The 21957-nt window shown below is 43.1% G+C and overlaps 1 long non-coding RNA gene and 1 pseudogene across 1 annotated transcript in view; one reads left to right on the top strand and one right to left on the bottom strand.

Annotated features, from left to right (window-relative positions):
• Positions 1–21957, bottom strand: part of LOC146642502 (uncharacterized) — a 501695-nt gene that overhangs the window by 468536 nt on the left and 11202 nt on the right. The gene's annotated exons all lie outside the window — the stretch shown is intronic.
• LOC146642503 (uncharacterized) lies at positions 952–2080 on the top strand (annotated as a pseudogene).

The raw sequence follows: 21957 nt of genomic DNA, 5'->3' as shown, positions 1-21957 counted from the left end.
TGTGTAGGGTACAGCTTTGCTGTTTGGGTCTCCACCCAGCCACTTTTCTTTTGCTAGCGCACATGGTGTCCGCATGCTGCAACTCACAGTTAGCTCCACACATGGAGAAAATATCGTTTAAAGAGTGGAAATAATTGACAAAGAAGATGGAAGATAAGGCAATAAGGCCATAAAGGACTATTTAGCACCTCCTGGATGTCAGCTCACGAGGTTTGTGTATTTTAAATGGTTTATTTTCTGTAATTAAGGATTTTTTGATTGATTGACACTACGTACAAGAGCGCATTTTGATGTGATGTTTTTGTTTTATTGTTTTGTCTGTGAGCAGTTCTCACGGGTTGCCAAGACCAGAATAAACCCTGTTTTATAACTACATCGTGCGTACGTCAATCCTTGAGGGTGCTACAGTGAGAACTCCGCTCTGCACGGGTAGATGAAGGACGCAGCCCCGCAGGAAAGTCAGGTGCCCCGAAAATAAGTGTTGCCTCAGTTAAAGGACTGAATATAATTAACCACAAGAAAGAGAAATAAAAAGGAAAAGGAATGTAAAAATAATTAAGATAAGTTTCCTTTTATAAATGAACAAAGGACTGGAATATTTCATCTTTTTTCTTTCTTTCTCATTGTTTACATTTCTGCTGTTCAAGTGACTGATATTCATACAGTGTTAAGTTAATGTTGTGATGAGTAACCTGTGTATTGTGCATATGGTGGGCTTCAGCAGTTGCTGTATGAAACAGTATTACTGGCTTGGACAAGATATGTAATGTGACTTAAGTATACACGTTAAGTGATGTTTAAGGAGTAATAGTAATTACTGTGCCTTAAAGTTGTAACAGTAAATGTAGATTAATATTCATTTGCTCCTCAACTACCAAATCAAATTTAAGCTGCTGCACCTTTACATTAAGGCTAAGTAAGATATACAAAAAAACCCAAACCCCTCCAACAATGGCAGAGTTTGAGGCTAATCCAGAAGTCAGTGAAAAGGGTGATGTGGAACAACTCTCTGCAGATGAGCAACTACAAGCAGTTGAAGGCACAGCTGATGATGTTTCTACTACCTCACAAAGAGCACGACAGAGCCAACGAGTCCGTACATTGACGGAAAAGGGCAAAGAACTGTACGGTGAGCACATAAAGAAGGCTGCACATCGTTTCAGTGTGCGCTATGAGAAGTGGAAGGTTGTCATTAAGGATGCCAAAGGAGCTATAGATGGTCAATGCTCAAAGGATCTGCTACAAGAACATGTTTCCAAGGTTTTGAGTGCTTCTAAGGATGTGAATGCAGCCTATGATGACTTGAGACGTATTGAATCTCCAGATAGTGACACAAGACGAAGGATGGATACGTGTGAAGCCATAACAAAGACAATTATCGAATCTGTAGGAAAGTGTCCAAGCCCAAGTAGTGCGGAGGTTAAAAGAGATGAAGAACTTTGGAAGGACGCTGAGTCTTCATCTAAATCCGTAGCCTCAGATGTGAAAAGTCAAAGGGATGAAAAATGGAAGGAGACTGAGGTATACCTAAGTTAGAAGCCTCAGACAGGATGAGTGTTAAGTCACACCACACTAAGCTCTCTTCTCATTCGAGGGTTTCCTCTAGACACTCCAGCCGGCTCTCGGCTAAAAGACAAGATGCAGCTGCTGAAGTTGCAGCAAATGAGGCTGCTCTCCAAGTTCTGCTTGAACAAGAAATCCATATGAAGGAAGTTGAAAGGCAAGAAGCAGAAATAGCACAAAGACAAAAGGCTCTAGACGCTAAGCGCAGAGAAATAGAGCGACTTGAGACTGTAAAAAAGCTGAATGCAGCAAAGGCTCGACAGCAGGTGTATGAACAAAGTGAATGTTCAGATGAAGAAATATACAACCTACTTCACCACAGATCTGATAAGAAAAATGAATTCAAGTCTGAAAACAATGACCAGCATATGAAACGGTGTTCCTCGCCACGAAATGTGACACCGCACCGAGAGGTGAACACAGAAGATCTGGTCAAAGCATTTGCAGTGTCTCTTAAAGCAAGTCGTCTTCCGGTACCAGAGCCAACAATATTCAGTGGCGACCCTATCAGATATAATGATTGGAAAATTTCCTTTCAGACTCTGATTGACAGGAAAAATATACCAACTGAAGAGAAGACTTATTATCTGAGGAAATATGTAAGTGGACCTGCAAGGAAGGCAATAGAAGGCTACTTCCCGCTTGGCACAGAGTCTGCATACTATGCAGCATGGACAGTTCTCGAAGAGAGGTATGGCAATCCCTTCCTTGTAGCAAAGGCCTTCAGAGACAAACTTGACGCATGGCCTAAGATAAGCTCTAAAGGCAGTATGGAACTTCAAGCATTTGCTGGCTTCCTTTGCTGCTGTAAGACAGCCATGTCGCAAATGAAGGGGCTTGAAGTGCTCAATGACTGCAATGAAAACCAAAAAATGCTCGCAAAACTTCCAGATTGGCTTACTTCAAGGTGGAACAGAAAGGTTACAGAAGTGCAAGAAGAGACTCACACCTTTCCATGCTTCAGCCAGTTTGTAGATTTCATCTCACGGGAAGCCAAAATTGCCTGTAATCCCATAACATCTCTCTTTGCTCTGAAGCCAAGTGAAACTGAAGGGGCAAAAACAACAAGGAACAGAGGCAATGGAGCAAAGGTGCTAGCAACTAACTCAAATGAAAGGACTGTTAGTGCTAGTTGTGTGTACTGTGAAAGGTCGGGTCACAGCCTACTTAAGTTTGTTCAAGACAAGAAGTTATGTTTTGGCTGTCTGAACTCTGGTCATCGCTCCAAGGATTGTGAAGGGAGAGAAACCTGTGACACATGTAATAAAAGACATCCAACATGTCTTCATGACAGTCGCACGAAGGAAGAAAGAACAAGGAGAAATCCACACAAGAACAGTGACAGGACAAGACAAACGAACGCAGATGTCTCACAAGACAACAGTGTCACACCAACAACAAGTGAAGCAACTTCTAACAGAGTCACACAGAATGTTGACGACACTCACACATCTTCCAAATTCTTGTGTACGCGCTCCTTGATACACAGAGCGATACGACCTTTATTCTTGAAGAAACGGCACAAGCTCTGCATATCAAAGGTGAATCGACTCAGCTAAAGCTCACTACTATGTCTTCAAGAAACACAGTTGTGTCCTGTCGCAAGCTCTCAGGTCTACAAGTCAGAGGGTTCTACTCAAATAAGACCATTTCTCTACCAGTGACGTATGCCAGAGACTTTATTCCCGCAAACCAAGATCACATTCCATCGCCCGCAACAGCTAAGGCATGGTCTCATCTTGAATGCATTGCAAGTGAGATCGCTCCACTACAAAGCTGTGATGTTGGTCTGCTGATTGGGTACAACTGCCCCCAAGCACTTGTTCCTCATGAGGTTGTGTCTGGAAAGGAAAATCAGCCGTTTGCCCAAAGAACTGATCTGGGATGGAGTATTGTTGGTTATGGCAATCCATGTCTCGATTATGGAGACGCCTTCGGAATAAGTCACCAAGTCATTGTGAAGGAAGTGGTGCCTGACATTAATCCCTCTTCAAATCTCACCAACAAGGTTCACTATGTCTACAGAACTCAAATAAAGGAAATGATCTCTCCCACAGAGGTCCTAAAGATGTTGGAGTCTGACTTTGTTGAGAAAGCACCAGAAGACACAAAGGTCTCTCAAGAAGATCTCAAGTTTTTAACAAGGATGAAGGCCGGCATTAGGCACAAGGAGGATGGTCATTTTGAAATGCCACTCCCATTTAAGAGCGAAAGGCCGAACCTGACAAACAACAAGGTATGTGCTATTCATCGCCTCAAATGTTTAGAAAAAAGGCTCAAGAGTAACAAGCAGTACTATATGGACTATAAGAAATTTATGGATGAGATCCTAGCCCATGGAGATGCTGAAAAGGTCCCAGAGCAAGACATTGACAAGACACCAGTTTGGTACATCCCACACCATGGTGTGTATCATCCACAAAAACCCGGAAAGATTCGTGTCGTCTTTGATGCCTCTGCCAAGTTCCAAGGCGCTTCCTTAAATGACCATCTCCTCACTGGTCCAGAGCTAACAAACACCTTGATCGGAGTCTTGTGTCGCTTCTGAAGAGGCCCAGTGGCTTTCATGTGTGACATCGAACGCATGTTCCACCAATTCCATGTGCATGCTTGTGACCAAGATTACCTACGGTTCTTGTGGTGGGAGAACGGTGACCTTGAAACTCCATTCACTGTCTACAGGATGAAGGTACACCTATTTGGAGCAGCATCTTCTCCAGGTTGCGCCAACTATGGCCTCAAGCATCTCGCAGCTGAAGGGGAAGGAAGTTTTAATGAAGATCATCAAAACCAACTTCTATGTTGATGACGGACTAGCAAGTGTTGACACTGAAGATCAGGCAATACAGCTGGTTAATGAAGCACGCAAACTCTGCAGCATGGGCAAACTTCGGTTGCACAAGTTCATCTCAAACAGCACCAAAGTTCTAGCTTCGCTTCCAAAAGAAGAATGCGCTGCAGCTCCCAAAGAGCTAGATATGGCACTCGGTGAAGTATACATGGAAAGAGCACTTGGCGTACAATGGTGTGTGGCGTCAGATCAATTTCAGTTCAGAGTAGTTGTTAAGGACAAACCACTCACCAGAAGAGGAGTATTGGCCACAGTCGCCTCTGTGTTCGATCCACTTGGGTTTGTGTCACCTTTCATTCTGCTGGGAAAGCAGATTTTGCAACAAATGTGTCGAGATAAACTCAGCTGGGATGATAACTTACCTGACAGACTTCGACCTCAGTGGGAGTATTGGTTGCGTGATCTGGGAAACCTTGCAGACGTAAAGGTTCACAGATGCTACATTCCTTCGAACTTCAAGGCACAGCACTACGAACTTCATCATTCAAGCACAACTGGTGAAGTCCACTGCTCATTGGTGATGGGAAGATCAAGAGTTCCACCAACCAAAGTCACAACTATACCTCGGCTTGAGTTGTCGGCGGCTGTTGTTGCTGTGCGCACTGGTGACATGCTGAAAAGGGAATTGGAAATGGAAATTTCAGAAGAAAGGTATTGGACTGACTCGAAGGTGGTACTCGGATACCTCAGCAATGAAGCCAGAAGATTTCATGTGTTTGTTGCAAACCGAGTGGAACGCATCGAACAAAGCACAGATTCAACCCAATGGAGGTATGTAACTTCCGAAGATAATCCGGCAGACCACGCCTCAAGAGGTCTTACAGCAGAACAACTTGTAGCATCAAACTGGTTCAAAGGCCCAGACCTCCTTTGGCAAAAGGTCATACCCAGTGGGGAAATTAAGGTGGGAGAGTTATCAACCAGTGACCCGGAGGTTAAGAAGGTTCAAGTCCACAAGATACAAGGGGAGGAACAAAGGTCACTGTTAGATCGCTTACACAAGTTTTCCGACTGGTCTAGGATGATTAAGGCAGTTGCTAGACTCAAGCGCTATGTGAAAGAAGCAAAGGATCACAAGAGTAGATCACACGACATCAGTAGCCTACAAGAGAGAAAGGAAGCAGAGTTAACAATCATAAAGATGGTTCAAGAAACAGCCTTTGCTCAGCAAATAAAAACCTTGCAACATCATGATGTGATGCAGATGAAAGACAAGGTTAGCAAGTTACACAAGTTATGTCCATTTCTTGATGACCAAGGCATTCTTCGGGTAGGCGGACGCTTAACACATGCAGCTTTGCACCCCAATGTCAAGCATCCCGCGATCCTGCCAAGAGACAGTCACGTGTCGGCATTACTGGTCAAACATTATCACGAGAAGACATACCATCAAGGACGAGGGATCACCATGAATGAACTTCGAGCTAACGGATTCTGGATTCTTGGATGCAGCAAGATTGTGTCATCTTACATCTATAAATGTGTAAAATGCAGAAGGTTCAGAAGGCGCACAGAGCAGCAGAAGATGGAAGACCTCCCAGAGGATCGGATGGAGACCACACCACCATTCACCTACTGTGGGATGGACTGCTTTGGTCCTTTTTATGTCAAAGAAGGCCGCAAGGAGCTAAAGCGTTATGGCTTGCTAATCACTTGCATGTGCTCCAGAGCAGTGCATCTTGAAATGCTTGACGATCTCTCTACAGATTTCCTCATCAACTCCTTACGTGCATTCATGGCCATCAGAGGTACAGTTCGCCAGATAAGATGCGATCAAGGCACTAATTTTGTCGGCACTAGAAATGAGTTTATTGGAGCATTTAAGGAAATGGATCAAGCCAAGCTAGGGAAACTGGACTGTGAGTTTCTCATGAACACCCCAGCATCTAGTCATATGGGTGGTGTCTGGGAAAGACAAATTCGCACCATAAGAAGTGTTCTCATGTCCATTCTGGAACAGTCAGCCAAACAACTCGACAGCTCCTCTCTGAGGACATTCCTGTATGAAGTCATGGCAGTGATTAATAGCAGACCATTGACTACTGACCAACTATGTGATCCATCAAACCCAGAACCTTTGACACCGAATCACATACTAACCATGAAGTCCACAATCATCTCTCCACCTCCAGGAAGGTTTGTGAAAGAAGATCTTTATCTCCGTAAGAGGTGGCGTCGTGTTCAACTACTTGCCAACACTTTCTGGACAAGGTGGAAAAAGGAGTATTTGTTAAATCTTCAAGGCAGACAGAAGTGGACCAAAGAGCACAGAAATGCTAAGATCAATGATGTTGTCCTCCTGAAGGATGAGATAACTCCACGCAACCAGTGGAAGTTGGCAAGGATCATTGAAGTGTATCCTGGAAAGGATGGAAAAGTGAGGAAGGTGAAATTGCTGCTGAGTGATCCAACCCTGGTTAGAGCAGGAAAACGTACCTCCAAACCTGTGCACCTGGAAAGACCCATTCAGAAGACAGTCATTCTGATGGAAGCGGAAGAAGATTCTCCACCGCACTCTGCTTAAAGGATAATTCATGATAGTTCATTCAAAAGCCGTTCATTAGTTCATAGGTAATACTTTATTCTTTTTAATCACAAGTGATTGGTGGGAGTGTAACGGTCTTTTGCATTTGATGTTTGTTGCATTTGATGTTTGTTGCATTTAATATTTGTTAAGCTGTATGTCTGGATTTTGTTCCTTTGCGCCCTCTGGTGGTGAACTGTGTAGGGTACAGCTTTGCTGTTTGGGTCTCCACCCAGCCACTTTTCTTTTGCTAGCGCACATGGTGTCCGCATGCTGCAACTCACAGTTAGCTCCACACATGGAGAAAATATCGTTTAAAGAGTGGAAATAATTGACAAAGAAGATGGAAGATAAGGCAATAAGGCCATAAAGGACTATTTAGCACCTCCTGGATGTCAGCTCACGAGGTTTGTGTATTTTAAATGGTTTATTTTCTGTAATTAAGGATTTTTTGATTGATTGACACTACGTACAAGAGCGCATTTTGATGTGATGTTTTTGTTTTATTGTTTTGTCTGTGAGCAGTTCTCACGGGTTGCCAAGACCAGAATAAACCCTGTTTTATAACTACATCGAGCGTACGTCAATCCTTGAGGGTGCTACAACCTTAGTTTACAGATTAGCTTTGTCTAGGGTTTATTTCTGGGATTTCGCACAACTCAGGACTCAGATGAGGAATACAAAATGGGCTTGGATTTACAACATTACGAATGAAATGTGCTCTAATTGGAAGCAGCCGGCCCTCCTCCCCTTTCAACGGGTTGTGTGTGAGACTTTAAATCATCAAACTGTAAATTATACATTTTAAATTGTTTTTGATCCCTTTACCCCTAGTCCTAAAGTGTATATTTATTTTCTCACTCTTCTTATATTTATTGTTTGTTTACTTGCACTGCTGTAACTGGTGCCTCATCATCTCATCTCTCTATATACTGTACTGTATATAGCGAAGATGACAATGAAGTTTGCTTTGACTTCAGCACAGCAGCAAGCAGGTGCACCGAGGGCTCTTGCGCTCACTTTATAGAATTTTGAAAAAACATTGGTACAAATTACAAATGTCTGTATCATAATGTCTTATTTTGTTTTATTTTGTGAGTTGGTTATTAGATGCTGGTCCAGCCAGCCAGAGAATCCCCTGCTGCCCTGCCCTCTCCTCCCTGTGTCGCAAGCAGCAGTCGCACCTCGCAAATGGAGGGCGCCCTCGCTCCCAGGAAATGGGTGGCAGAAAACCAATCAGTGCCTTTTCCATCTCCAAAATGCGCTGGCTGATGTTGGGGCAGCATGAGTACGAGCAACTTTTCTTTTGGAGATGTCCATGATGCCGCCCCCCCCACCACGATGCCGCCACGGGCAACTGCCCGTGTTGCCCCTATCAAAAACCGCTACTGGATATAGTCATCTGCTATGGTGGTTATATGTGGTTAGCTGCTCCACATATGAACATGTCTGACTTTTCTGTCATAAAACCTCTAACAATTCACTCAGAACTTCCTGAGCTGTTCTGCATTGCAGCAATAATGTCTGAATGTCACAAAATCCCATGGCGCACCATTTGGAAGCCACTGCTCTAGATAAAGGAAAATAACTTTTATTGGAGCAAACACCATAAAATAAATTCAACACATTACATGTAAAGTCATTTTATTACACTTACCCATGAATTTGGAATTAAATCACTCTTTAAACCGGTTCCTTTAATAACCTTTTTTTTTTTCCTTTTTACCCATGGGAGAGAGAAAGTTAAGCAGGAAGGTATCCAGCGAGTGTATTTGATTCTGATTTGGATGCATTACTATTCATGCAATTTGCCAGGCCCAGACACCAAAAGCAGAAAAAAAGTGTGCAGAGAAAGCTGCTCTAAATTAGTTCAAAGACCAAAAATAGAAGCTTTTTGGAAATAAGTATGTAGTAACTAGCTAATATGACTGTCAGTGTGATAAATGACATACTGTATTTATTATTCAGTTCCATATAATGGCATGGGATACTCATCTCTTTTCTTTTTTTTACTGCAGTGCCCTTGCTTTTAACTCATTGTACAGCCATCTAGAAGTGGACCCAAGGAAGCATTGCAAAGTCCACAGGATGGCCTTTCAAAGTGTGAAAAATTAATTTAATTACACATTAATTTCAAAAGAATGCACTGCTGTTCCATTTGTGTCGATCCCAGATGTGATGAAATTAATGTTTTTTGATCCTTCTCCTGTCATTGTGAAGCAGAATCTAATGCTGGATTGTTCACATACTAAATGACAAGAGATTAAACCCATGTTTCCTGACAGGTTAGTTCGACCCTACTGATGATGTCTTGTTGCTATAGCAATACTGTTCAGTATGAGAGGAACTGCAGGTTCACACATTTGATTTATGTGCCTGGCTGATGAGCCAGTGGTGCAAAGCTACTACCTGAATGCCACCAAGTCAGAATCCTGTCTAGATGAAGTGATACCAGACTGATGTGCATCTTTGGAGCTTGCTCCATGGCCAAAAGCAACGAGAGTTGAAAATGAAGTCAATGCAGAAGTGACATAAACTGCAGAATCAGAATCAGAATCAGAATGGGTTTATTGCCAGATGTTGAGGTTTACAACATTAGGAAATTGCTGCGGTGCTTCAGTGCAGACAATAAGAATTAAAGTGCTATGTAGAAAGAAAGATATGTGCATGAGATATACATGAGATATATACATGAGAATAAGAATTATGAGTGCTACGTAGAAAGATATATACATGAGTGCAGGTGGTGATCAGTGCCAAACATATATACATGAGAATAAGAATTATGAGTGCTACGTAGAAAGATATATACATGAGTGCAGGTGGTGATCAGTGCCAGACATGAAATGATGCAGTGACACAGCGTAGGGTCATGTGTTAGTGGCGGGGACAGTCATGTGGTTATTGTTCATGTGTCCAACAGCAGAGGGGAAGAAACTGTTCTTGTGGCGAGAGGTTCTGGTGCGAATGGACCGGAGCCTCCTGCCTGAGGGGAGCAGGTCAAACAGACTGTGTCCAGGGTGAGAAGGGTCAGCTGAGATCCGGGCTGCACGCCGCAGTGTCCTGGAGGTGTACAGGTCCTGCAGAGATGGGAGTCTGCAGCCAATCACCTTCTCAGCAGAGCGCACAACACGCTGCAGTCTCTGTTTGTCCCTGATAGTGGCTCCAGCGTACCACACGGTGATGGAGGAGGTGAGGATGGACTCGATGATTGCAGTGTAGAATTGCATCATCGTCCGTGTTGGCAGGTTGAATTTCTTCAGCTGCCTCAGGAAGTACATCCTCTGCTGGGCTTTCTTGATGACGGAGGTGATGGTGGGCTCCCACTTCAGGTCCTGGGTGATGGTGGTACCCAGGAAGCGGAATGAGTCCACAGAGGTGATGGGGGTGTCAGTCAGGATGATGGGGGGGAGTGGGGCTGTGTGCTTCCTGAAGTCCACAATAATCTCCACTGTCTTCTGGGCATTCAGCACCAGGTTGTTGTGGCTGCACCAAGACACCAGACGTTCAACCTCCCTCCTGTAGGCAGACTCATCCCCGTCAGAGATGAGCCCAATGACGGTGGTGTCATCTGCGAACTTGATTAGCTTGACAGACTGGTGGGTGGAGGTGCAGCAGTTGGTGTACAGGGAGAAGAGCAGAGGAGAAAGAACACAGCCCTGAGGGGAGCCGGTGCTGATGGTCCGGGAGTCCGAGACATTCTTCCCCAGCCTCACATGCTGCTTCCTGTCCGTCAGGAAGTCAGTGATCCACCGGCAGATGGGATCAGGCACATTCATCTGGGAAAGCTTGCCTCGGAGATGGTCTGGAAGGATGGTGTTGAAGGCAGAGCTGAAGTCCACAAACAGGATCCTGGCGTAGGTTCCTGGGGAGTCCAGATGCTGCAGGATGAAGTGTAGGGCCATGTTGATGGCGTCGTCTACAGACCTGTTGGCTCTATATGCAAACTGCAGGGGGTCCAGGAGGGGGGCCGTGAGGGTCTTGAGATGGGAGAGAACTAGGCGCTCAAATGACTTCATGACCACAGATGTCAGAGCCACGGGTCTGTAGTCATTTAGTCCAGTGATCCTAGGTTTCTTGGGGACAGGGATTATGGTAGAGGACTTGAAGCAGGCAGGCACATGACATGCCTGCAGTGAGGAGTTGAAGATGCCAGAAAACACTGGGGCCAGCTCGTTTGCACAGTGTCTGAGGGTGGCAGGAGACACACCGTCTGGGCCGGGAGCTTTCCGAGCATTCAGACTCCTAAACTGCTTCCTCACATCTGCTTCATGAATATGAAGAGTTGTGGTCGGAGGAGGTGGTGTGAAATCCTCTTTTGTGTGGGGTGAGGGGGCGGGTGTTGCAGGTGAACAGTTTGAAGGTGGTGATGGCTCTATGGAGGGGGGAGAGGTGGGGGAATGAGTGTCCAAAGTGCCTCTATTGTTGGGGTCGTTGGAGGTGTGAAGGCTGCCTGATGGCTCGTCAAAACGACAGTAGAAGTCGTTAAGGGTGTTGGCTAAGAGCAAGTCATCAGTGGAGTGGGGGGTTTTAGGCTTGTAGTTTGTGATATTCCTAAAACCTTTCCACACAGAGGCCGAGTCATTCTCTGAGATCTGCTGCTGCATCTTCTCAGAGTGCTGATGTTTGGCAATGTCCACTTCCTTAGTGAACCTGTACTTGGCCTCTCTGTAGCAGTCCCTGTCTCCGCTTCTGAACGCCTTACTCTTTTCCAGCCACAGCTTTTTGAGTTTAGGAGTAAACCAGGGTTTGTCATTGTTATAACTCACCCTGGTGCGTGATGGCACAATGCTGTCCTCACAGAAGTGGATATAGGAGGTGACAGTGTCCGTAAACTCGTCCAAGCTGTTAGAAGCAGCCTTCATTGTGTCCCAGTCTGTGGTCTCCAAACACGTGCGAAGCTCCTCCACAGCCTCGTTGCTCCACAGTTTTTTGGTCCTCACGACAGGTTTGGAGAGCTTCAGCCTCTGTCTGTACGCGGGGATTAGGTGGATCATGACGTGATCAGAAAGTCCGAGTGAAGCGCGCGGCACCGCGCGATAGGCCCCGCTGATCGTGCTGTAGCAGTGGTCCAATGTCCTCTCCTCTCTGGTCGGGCATTTAATATACTGCTTGTATTTCGGAAGCTCATGGCTCAGATTGGCTTTGTTAAAGTCCCCAAGAGCAATGATGAGAGAGTCCGGGTATGTCCGCTCCGTGTGGAGAATCTGCTCTGCGAGTGCGCACTGAGCTGCTTGCGCATCCGCGTCTGGCGGGATGTAAACAGCGGCCAGGATGAATGAAGCAAACTCCCGCGGAGAATAAAACGGTTTGCAGTGAATAAAAAGATATTCCAGAGAGGGAGAGCAGTGCTGAGCAATCACTGTTACATCTGTGCACCAGCCACTATTGATGTAGAAGCAGACACCTCCACCTTTGGTTTTACCGGAGAGAGCGGCCTGCCGGTCCGCGCGCAGCAGATGAAAGCCCTCCAGCTTGAGCGCGCAGTCCGGGATGTCCTCACTGAGCCACGACTCCGTAAAACATAAGACACAGGAGGAGGCAAAGTCTCTGTTCATGCTTCTCATCAGGGCCAGTTCGTCTATCTTATTCCAGAGTGAGCGTACATTAGAAAGGAAGATCCCAGGAAGGGCCGTTCTCAGTCCGCGTTTCCTCAAACGCACGAGTACGCCGGCTCGCTTACCTCTCTTTCGACGTCTCACTTTCCTGATCAGAGTCAGCAGTAAATCTGCCGCAGATGCGACAAATATTGGAAATAAATCCACAGGCGTTGTAGTCCTGCAGTTAAGGAGCTCTTCTCTGGTGTACGAGTATCCAGAGGAGTTCCCAGACACAGAAGAAATGCCCAAAAACAAGACAAAAGTAACGCACTGAAGCACCAGGGCATCCATACGCGGCGCCATCTTTAGCCTTCTACAGTGCTGCTAGGTGTCAGTTGAGGCTGCAAAAGGGAGTCAGTGTCTTAGAAAGTGCTCAACTTTCCAGCATCACAAAGGATGTTTGCAGGCTGAACTAGACCTCTCCTCCACTTTTGTGCTGTTGGTATTTTTTGGGCATTTTTAATGGAATTATCTAACAAAGACCTGCTGGGGGTTACAAATTATCCAAGAAATTTGTGCTTCAGTTCTGGTGGGTGGAATTCTAGTATTTTATCAGGCGGCTAACGGCAACATTTTAAATGAAGAGTCCAAAAGAAATGGTGACGTCACAGTGGGTACCTCCATCGTTGACTGGTGAAGGAGAGCTGCTTTTTTCCTGCCTCCCTTTCCTCACCCCGACTCGATCGCCGCCGCTCCCTGAGCCTGATTCTGCTAGAGGTTTCTTCATGTTAAAAGGGAGTTTTTCCTTTCCACTGTTGCCAAGTGCTTGCTCATAAAGGTTCATCTGATTGTTGGGGTTCTTTCTCTATTACTAAAATGTATTTAACGTACAATGTCAAGCATCTTGCGGCAGCTGTTGTGGGTGATTTAAGTTTAAAAAAAGGCAATATAAATAAAATTAAATTTAACTGAACTGCATGTTTGTAAAGAAAAGAAGAAGAAACTCTCAGCTGTTGCCTTATTTTACATGGAGTCACTTCAGCGGATGGATTCACATGTTTCAATTGGCACAACCCTCCTGTTTATCTAGGCTTAGAATTGGCACTGTGAGTACACTAGCATTGTGACACCCTGAGACTAGATGAACATGTTAACCATGACGATACAGAGTCATTATTAACCCTTTTTCTGCTATTAGCTATTTGGCTCGATTTGACTCGGTTTGGGTCATTTTTCAATTAAAATCGAGCACCACTGAATGCGTGTGGCTTTGTTGCACATGTTAGGCACAGCACAGAAGCATGTTGAGGTGAAGGTAAACCTGCTGCTAAGTGTATGGCTTTTCGTCAGAGTCTGGAATCCTGGTGTTGTTTTTTTGTGTAGCCATTTCAATCATGATTCTACTGACTAACCAATTGGTAGCATGCACTCTGCTGAAATCACATTTTTTGGATTGCCTCAGATTGCTTGGAAACCCAGCTAAATAGGTACTAAAAAAGTGGCAGGTACTACCTTTAAATGGAAAGTCCTAAAAACCGAGCTGACCCGAGTAGGTACTAGTGGAAAATGGCTATTAGTTTATTAAGAACCCAGTGAACAACTTTTCAATAACACTGCTATCTCTGTGTTAGCTGCCCTAAATTAGTTCAAAGACCAAAAATAACAGCTTTTTGGAAACAAGTATGTAGTAACTAGCTAATATGACTGTCACATCTTGAAGAAGCTCCATCCCTCCCACAACTCCCCCATTATGGTTAAAAAATCAATGGATAACACAGTTAATCACCACAGTTCATCAAAGGGCTCAGGAAATAAAGCAATGCAGTAATTCGAGCCCTACTTTCTCCAGCACACATGTGAACAAGGCAGCAAACCCAAATTGTGTGAATATATTTGTAAGAGGTAAAAACATCTAAAGGCAAAGAATAAAACATGGTTTGAATGGGTGACAACAGCTTGTAGTAAAAAGTGCAGCGAGTGCTCTGTAAGAGTAGAAAAGTACTACATAAGTACCAGGCCATTTTAAAAGTATTTAGAGATTGTGACAAGTTGTCTGGGTGAAGATTTTGTGCCTGTGATGTGTAAATAGCAATATCCATATAATAGCACTAGGCTGTAGATATAAACATGGATTTGCTTTTCATCTGTTTTCTGAAAGGAAGTAATCTTGTTGTGTCTCTCTGAAGAAATACACTGCATTAGGTCACTTAAAACAGTAAATATAAAGGTGTTGGGGTTTTTTATGCTTTAATATGTTTTAATGAGACCAAATTTAGATGCATGCGGTCCAAGAATTAAAATAAGCTTGATTGCTTTGCAACAAGGCAAGCTCTTCCTTTGTTGTGTTCTTGATTTTTGAATTGCGTCCATATAAAAAAAAATGCCACTATCTACTTACTTTGAAAATTTCAGCATCATTGAACTGTCTATTCTTTCCCGAGCTTGTTAATGGCTCCACCCTTGAGGAATTCCAAGCCCAAGTGTGCATTAGGCTCTCCTTCACTCCCAAAATACGATTAGTAGGCAGTCCCGGTTGCTGACTACGTAATTACACTAGCTGCTGCCTTAGTAAATCAGACATTAATTTCACACAGATTGCAAATGCACGCGTCCATGAAAGGCACTGCAAAACATCCATTGCACCTTTTCATGTATGTAAACCTGCCCCCCACCCTGTTCCCCCATTATGCTATTATCACACAGAAGAAAGGAATGACATAATACAACACCTTTTTTTTCTTTTTTCTTTTTTTTTTGGAGTGACTTTTCTAAAACATGTTTGTGATGTGAGGTTGCTGATTGTAAATAAAACACTTACAGTGCCTGTGTCGTGTTTCCTTTATAGTAAAAGGAACAGGAGAGAGCGAGAATGCTCACTAACTAGATCCCTTGCCACTGCAACAGTTGGTGTAGCAATCAATAAAGCATGGACAGCTCAGCCCTGGGAATCATCAGCAGGCCTGGGATACATCTTTGACCAATCAGATGGCTTCAGTGACTGTACCTGTTGCGTAAATTATCCAAAGGCCTAGAGACAGCCGAGTCCAACACCATATGTTATATGGATGATGGATGTGTGTGTGTGTGTGTGTGTGTTCGTATGCAGCATGTGTGGGAATGCTTGCTGCCTGCGCCTCACATCTACAGCCCGACTACTTCACAGGATGCGGCGTCTGTTCTTTGCCGAGGTTTAGACTCAGAGCCACTTCCTATCCATTTTTGATTGCCGCTGTGCTTGTCAGTCATCTGATCTCGAGGCAAACTGCACAGCCGTGTTATTCGTCCCAGAGACAGTTTCACTTGACAGATTCACTCTGAAAGCCTGGAGGAAGAGCTCAGCTCGGTGAGGCGGAAGAATCATCAGGGTATGTCAGGTAAAGACCAGACGAGTACGACTGTCTGATAGGTATTGAGGGAAATTCCATCGTGGCTTCAGTGAAATTTCATCCATGTCTTTTAGCAGGTTTTTTTAGTCATGTTAGTGGCATGGCTGTAGTATTTGACGGTCAAATAATTAATTGATTTAGCACCAGGATGATATTCTTAGCTTTTAGCAGAATTTCTTTGACATAATTTCATTTAAATGGATACGATTGTCCCCGGTCCATACCTGAAACTCAATTTGTTTGACATGTATGCCCAGTAGACTTCTTTCTATCCGTACCTTTCACAATAAAAGCCCTAGCAACTGCACTAAATGACTGCAGTAGTCTTGAAATAGCTTGCGGATAAACAATTAAATAAAATGATATACAGAAATATGTTAGAGCAACTTACAGCAGGAGTGATTCTCATTTTACTGGTGGACTCTAGTGGAGTAGCTCTGCATAATTTACAGTTCAGTATAATCCCTGTTAATCTTACACTGTCTCTTAGTGCAGCCCCTCAGTTCATCCTCTGTCTGAAATGGGACTGTCACACCCATATGGAAAAAAAATATATAAATCTTATAAAGTTTGTATCTGTCTTGTGTGAAACTTGTATGAAAAGCATATAAGAGTGAAAACAGATATAAGATCCCTGGAAAAAATATATAAATAAAACTTGTATGTTTTGGATACTTACTAAAACAATATATGAAAGTGGCCACTTTCATGAGTAAATCATATAAGCCTTATATGATTCACTATATGAAGTTGGCAACATCTGATGCAACTCATTTATAAATTTTTTCTATTTCTTTTCCATATGGGCAATATCACTGTTTCACTTCAGCAAATAGCATGCTCAAAAAACATTCATGATAATGACATTGTTGCTACATCAATAGATTTTTTTTTCAAAGGAAATGATTTGCGTAATTTGTCTAGCTCATGGCTTTAAATAGCAAAGTTACCAAGTGGGGTCTTAAGCAGTACACAGGAAACAGCAATTGGCAGTTCAGAAACTTTATTAACACAACAGAGAGTTTAACTAGCAAATTATACAACAGGGAGGGCTCAGCTGGGTCAACAGGACGAGTGCAGGGAAGGTAGCCACTACTCTGTTTTCAGGGGCAACTCAAAGCCAAAGGAGGGTGAGCAGGCAGGTGAGTATGAGAGTTGAGTGCCCATCCAAGTCCCTCAAGAAGTAGTGGACCAGTCCAAGAACAGCAACAGGATTAGAGTCAGAACCACTCTTCAGATGTACACAAAGCTCAACTCGGAGGCTCACAACAGTCCGGCAAAAACTGGGTGCTGCAGCTGGTCCTTAAGTACTGCTGCTACTGATGATGCTGATGAGAACCAGGCTGTAGGGCAGGATCTAGGAATCTAGCCCTCAGGCGGAGCCTAGGAGACAAAGCCTCCTTAAAAAAACAATGCACCGTAGAGACATGTCGAGTTGACCAGATTATTACGCTTATAATGCAAGTGCATTGAGGTTCCAAGAGAATCCTTGATTATTACTATTTTACAAAACAATAGAAAAAGAACAATTACACATTTTTTCAAAGAAATTAAATTAAATTGAAGTTATTAAAAAATGGTCATCATGACATCCACTTGAAACAAGCCAATTTGGCAACCTTGCCCTTTAAGCCAGCTCTTTTCTGATTGGCTGCTCATCTAAACCAGCTTCCGTGTCCACATAATCACCATATTAGAGATACATGTTAGCTCGTCTCAGCTGGGTTTCATGCCAGAAAGATGTATTTGCTCAAAGCTGCTCTTAGCTAAGGCGTGACCATTTTTACGCTCTTTTGACTGTCAAACTGTTTGCCTTTTCAAAATGTAAATGAGTCAGCCAATGAGAATGCAAGGTTAAGTGTAAAAGTAAAAAGCCAACAAACAAACTGTTTCAGTGTGGAAATTCAAACAATACCATCTTCACTAAATGATTAGAGACTTGTGGCTGTGTCGCATCCTCCTACACAACCTGAATCAGACTTTGTATCTCCATCAGAATGAAAGCCCTTGAATTTCTGCACATGACCATAACTAAAGAGAAACTCTGGCTGTTTCACAAACAGCCCTCAAACCGTTTTGTATTGGACTGCATAGGAGTCCAACCTTGTGAAATATTAGAAACATCCATTAGATGGATTGGCATCAGCACCTCTCAGTCTATCAGCAGGTTGGTCTGTTGGGTTCTCAAAATGAATCTTTCCTTCATCTACCCACAACAGCAGTCAGATTTCAGGCATCACACTGACCTGGGTGTCTGCTGACATGACAGCACATGTTTTTATGAAAGAATGAAGTTAATTCAATGTTAATAATAAGTGGAGCTGTCAAAAAAAAGCCTGTTTTGTTTTCTTTGTGCCAAACCGGAGCAGATTTATTCTAAACATTATGGATGCATTTCAATGTCTTACGGGTGGTAGATGCTCTTGAAGGCTCGAGGTGAAGCATCTACAAACCAGACAGTATGCACAGTATACTTAGAATCTGTCCATCACCACCCACCTACACACACATACACACACACACACACATGTAGCATTGCTGTTTTACCATTTCTCATTCCCTTTATATCTCTCTGTTCTCTCTTTTCAGTTTCCAAGAGCAGGGTGCAGGGAGTCATTTGCTAATTGGTTTTTGCAGAGAAAACGTATTCGCTCGCCTCTTTCTCCTCAATACCCCAGGGCTCCCTTCCTCTTAGATGATTCCCCTGTCTCTTGCTCCTGCCAACTCAGCCGAGCATTCTCAGAGGCTTGTTATTCTTCAGCGCAGTTTAAATCCGCAGAGCTGCAGGGGCTTCAAAAACACTTCCCCCAGACCTGGAATCTGTAAAGTGTTTAAGGGTGGGAATCTGCTGCCTTACACTTGTTTTACAAAGGTAGAAAATTATGTTACTTTGCTGTTAAAAGGCTCAATAAATAAATGCAAGGTCCCAATCATGCTGATTATTGGTGCGGAAAAGCTTCACATCACAGCATTTCAAAAAGAAATTCTGCAAGTTTCATGAGCTTGATTACATGAGAGGAGTTCAAATTTAGTGCACTAATTAATTGGTTCAGGAGGTTTTGTAGCAGGCATGAACATGTGCAGCGAGATCACAAAAGTAACAACTTCTGATATCCAATAAATCACCACCCAGTGAGAAATGATTTGTACACGACAAACATGATTCTTCTTTTAAAAAAATGTTGTTTTTTTAAAATTGTAAAATAAATACATAAAGGGATACTTTTGAACTCCAAATGAAAGACAGTCAGCTATGTTGTACAGCTCCAGGGCCCTGCTATAAAGACCATCTGAATGTATTAGGTTGTAGGGCAAAAAATAATAAATCCTGTATGTGTTCTGGCCAAGGTCCTTGTTTTAAGTGGTTCCCATGTTCACAGTCTCTCTCTGCAGTTGAATATTGAGAAAATAAATACTTCAGCCATTCATTTAGAACCACATTGTTACTGTGTCTGATGGTGTCCCACACCTGTTGCTCATTCACTTCATAACCCCACCAGTACTTAAGGAGAAGCCCTTTTTTAAGACCCCCATGTGTAATTAACTCATTGTGTACAATAAAGACTTATTGTACACTTGGGTCTTGATTTCGAGTCCGCTCACCTTTTGGCGTTGTTATGACTTGCCACCAGCGGGTCAGTCATGGATTTGCTTCCCCAGAGCCAGTGTAGGATCATTTTGAATGAGAACAAAACAAAAGGCAGCCAGTAATACAAAATATTAATTTCCAAGCTCATCAGAATTGTACAAATTCTAAATTAAATCCAATATGATGCACGGCAAAACTTTATTATGAGCTACTGTACTAACAATGATCGTCTGTCGACAGGCACATCTTTATCTTCTTCTTATGTGAGTTTAAAAGTATCACATTCACACACCTTACACAACCTTTTCATTTAACTGTGTTAACATGCTGTGTGTACCCTGGATATGTCTTCAGCCTCAGCAAGCTGTTCTCCCCAGTTTCAATGTGTGAGAAATGAAACAAATCACAGATGGGCACATCTGCTCAGGGGTATTTAGGCGTTTGTAAAAGGAGGAAAAAAAAACCTGTGAAAGTCTTGAAAACTTGCAAAACATCCCTTGCTTGTAAGAATGGAGTGCACTGGATTGTGGATGAAAAAAGCCTGAAAATGCTTGTCCTCGTTTCACATATTTCACTCTTCTGCCAAAAGCATTTCTTAGAGTCAGCTTTTAAGATTGTACGGGCTCTCAGGTGTGATTGTTATGAGCGACGGGTCGTTTATATCATAAATCACTCAAGTAGCTTGTCTGATTAAAAGTGGCAATGTCAAACGCCACTATGAGGCAAAGCACAAAGCCTTTGAACAATCATACCAACCGAAGTCTGAACTCAGGTCCCAGAAAATTAGCAGTCTCAGAGCCCAATATGATCAATCCACAAGGATCTTAACCAGTTCTTTCACCGCCCAACAACGTGCTCACAAATGTTCCCTCAGAGTTGCTTGGATTTTAGGTCCACACAAAAAGCCTTTTACAGATGCAGGTGTTGTCAAAGAAACATTACTTGAGGGTAAACAAAAAGAAGAGCTTTGTGATAAAATAAAGCAAATACCTATGTCAGCATCAACAGCCACAAAGAGAAGTGAAATATTAGCTCAGGATGTGCTGTCCCAGCTGGAAGAAGCTATACATAAGACACCATGTGTAGGCTTGGCTGTAGATGAGTCCACTGATGTGTCTGACAATGCTCAGCTGTTAGTTTATGTAAGGTTCTTCAACAACGATAAGAAAGAGTTCTGTGAAGATCTGCAAGGGGTAACTTCCCTTCAGAGCACTACAAGAGGAGAGGATATTTGCCTGGCCATTAAGGAAATGTTAACAAAGCGAGGAATAGAGCCAAACCAAGTGGTTTCAATAACCACAGATGGAGCCCCTGCTATGATGGGGAGAGAGAAAGGAGCTGTAGCAAGAATGAAAGAGGACAATCCTGAGCTAATCTCTTACCATTGCATTATTCATCAGTCTGTCTTATGCTCCACCCTGTCAGATGAGTATGCTGAGGTGATGAAAACAATGATGAAAATGATACATTTTCTCAGGGCATCTTCTTCTTGTTAGCATCGCATGCTCAGGGAATTTCTTAGAGAAGTTGATGCACATGCTGATGATCTTCTGCTTCACAACAATGTGAGATGGCTCAGAAACAAAAGGAATGTCTTTGATCATATAGTTTGAACCACGACTTACAAATTTAAGTACAATAATGGCAACATTTAACAATTTGACTCCAACACCTACAGTTTGTTTTTTTCTGGTCCAAATCAGTTAAAGGGTGTTTTTTTTAACTTGTTGTTTTTGTATTTTATTTTCATACAGAGAAAACCAAAAAAAAAACAACTCACTATAAGCCATGTGAGAATGTTCACAGCACACAGGCTTATCAGGCAACAAAATTAATACAAGAATAAGGTGCTGTATTCTGTACTGCCGGATAACTTTTAGTGGACAAATTACACCTAACTCATATTTATTTGAGCCATACTTTACTTTGCATGCTCTCCACATCTATAGTACTCATTGTATTTACCTCAAACTTACAATGTACCCCTAGTAGTTGGTTGATGGACATTTGCTCATTTTCTAACCATAGAAAAACCCATGTGGACTTCTTTTGGAACCGTAGTAAGACCACTCTATGGTCAAAATATGCTAACCTTTGGCACAAATAAAGTAACACTGAGGCAGCTAGAACAATAATGTTGAGGATTCAAAATACAGAGTATAGAAACCCGTGGATGATATCGCCATCCCTACATACACTAATTCTGCACACTTCACAGTAAAATAATAGCTATAAACCTACCAAAAATACTGCTGCTTCCGCAACAAAAAGAAAAAACACAATCCAGCAAGAGCAGACACATTCACTGTCACCCTCTTGATAAGTTCACATTAAAACTCTCAAGTCACACCCATGTGACTGCCACTGTCTGGTCGGACCCTGGGTGACAGAGAAGAAGTCGTGTCCTCGGGGTTATATGTGCATCTAAGAGCAGAGATGAAGCTCCATAGGCAATGTTTTGTCTGCTGTCACGCTTAGTTTTTTTTTTTACACCCTAAGTTTCT

Source organism: Rhamphochromis longiceps, linkage group LG23 (genome assembly GCF_057381845.1).
Source record: "Rhamphochromis longiceps isolate RC_006_pf linkage group LG23, R_longiceps_female_GT1.1, whole genome shotgun sequence".
In the NCBI taxonomy this organism is placed as follows: Eukaryota; Metazoa; Chordata; class Actinopteri; order Cichliformes; family Cichlidae; genus Rhamphochromis; species Rhamphochromis longiceps.
The sequence above is the reverse complement of the archived record's forward strand: the minus strand, read 5'-3'. Positions and strand labels throughout refer to the sequence as shown.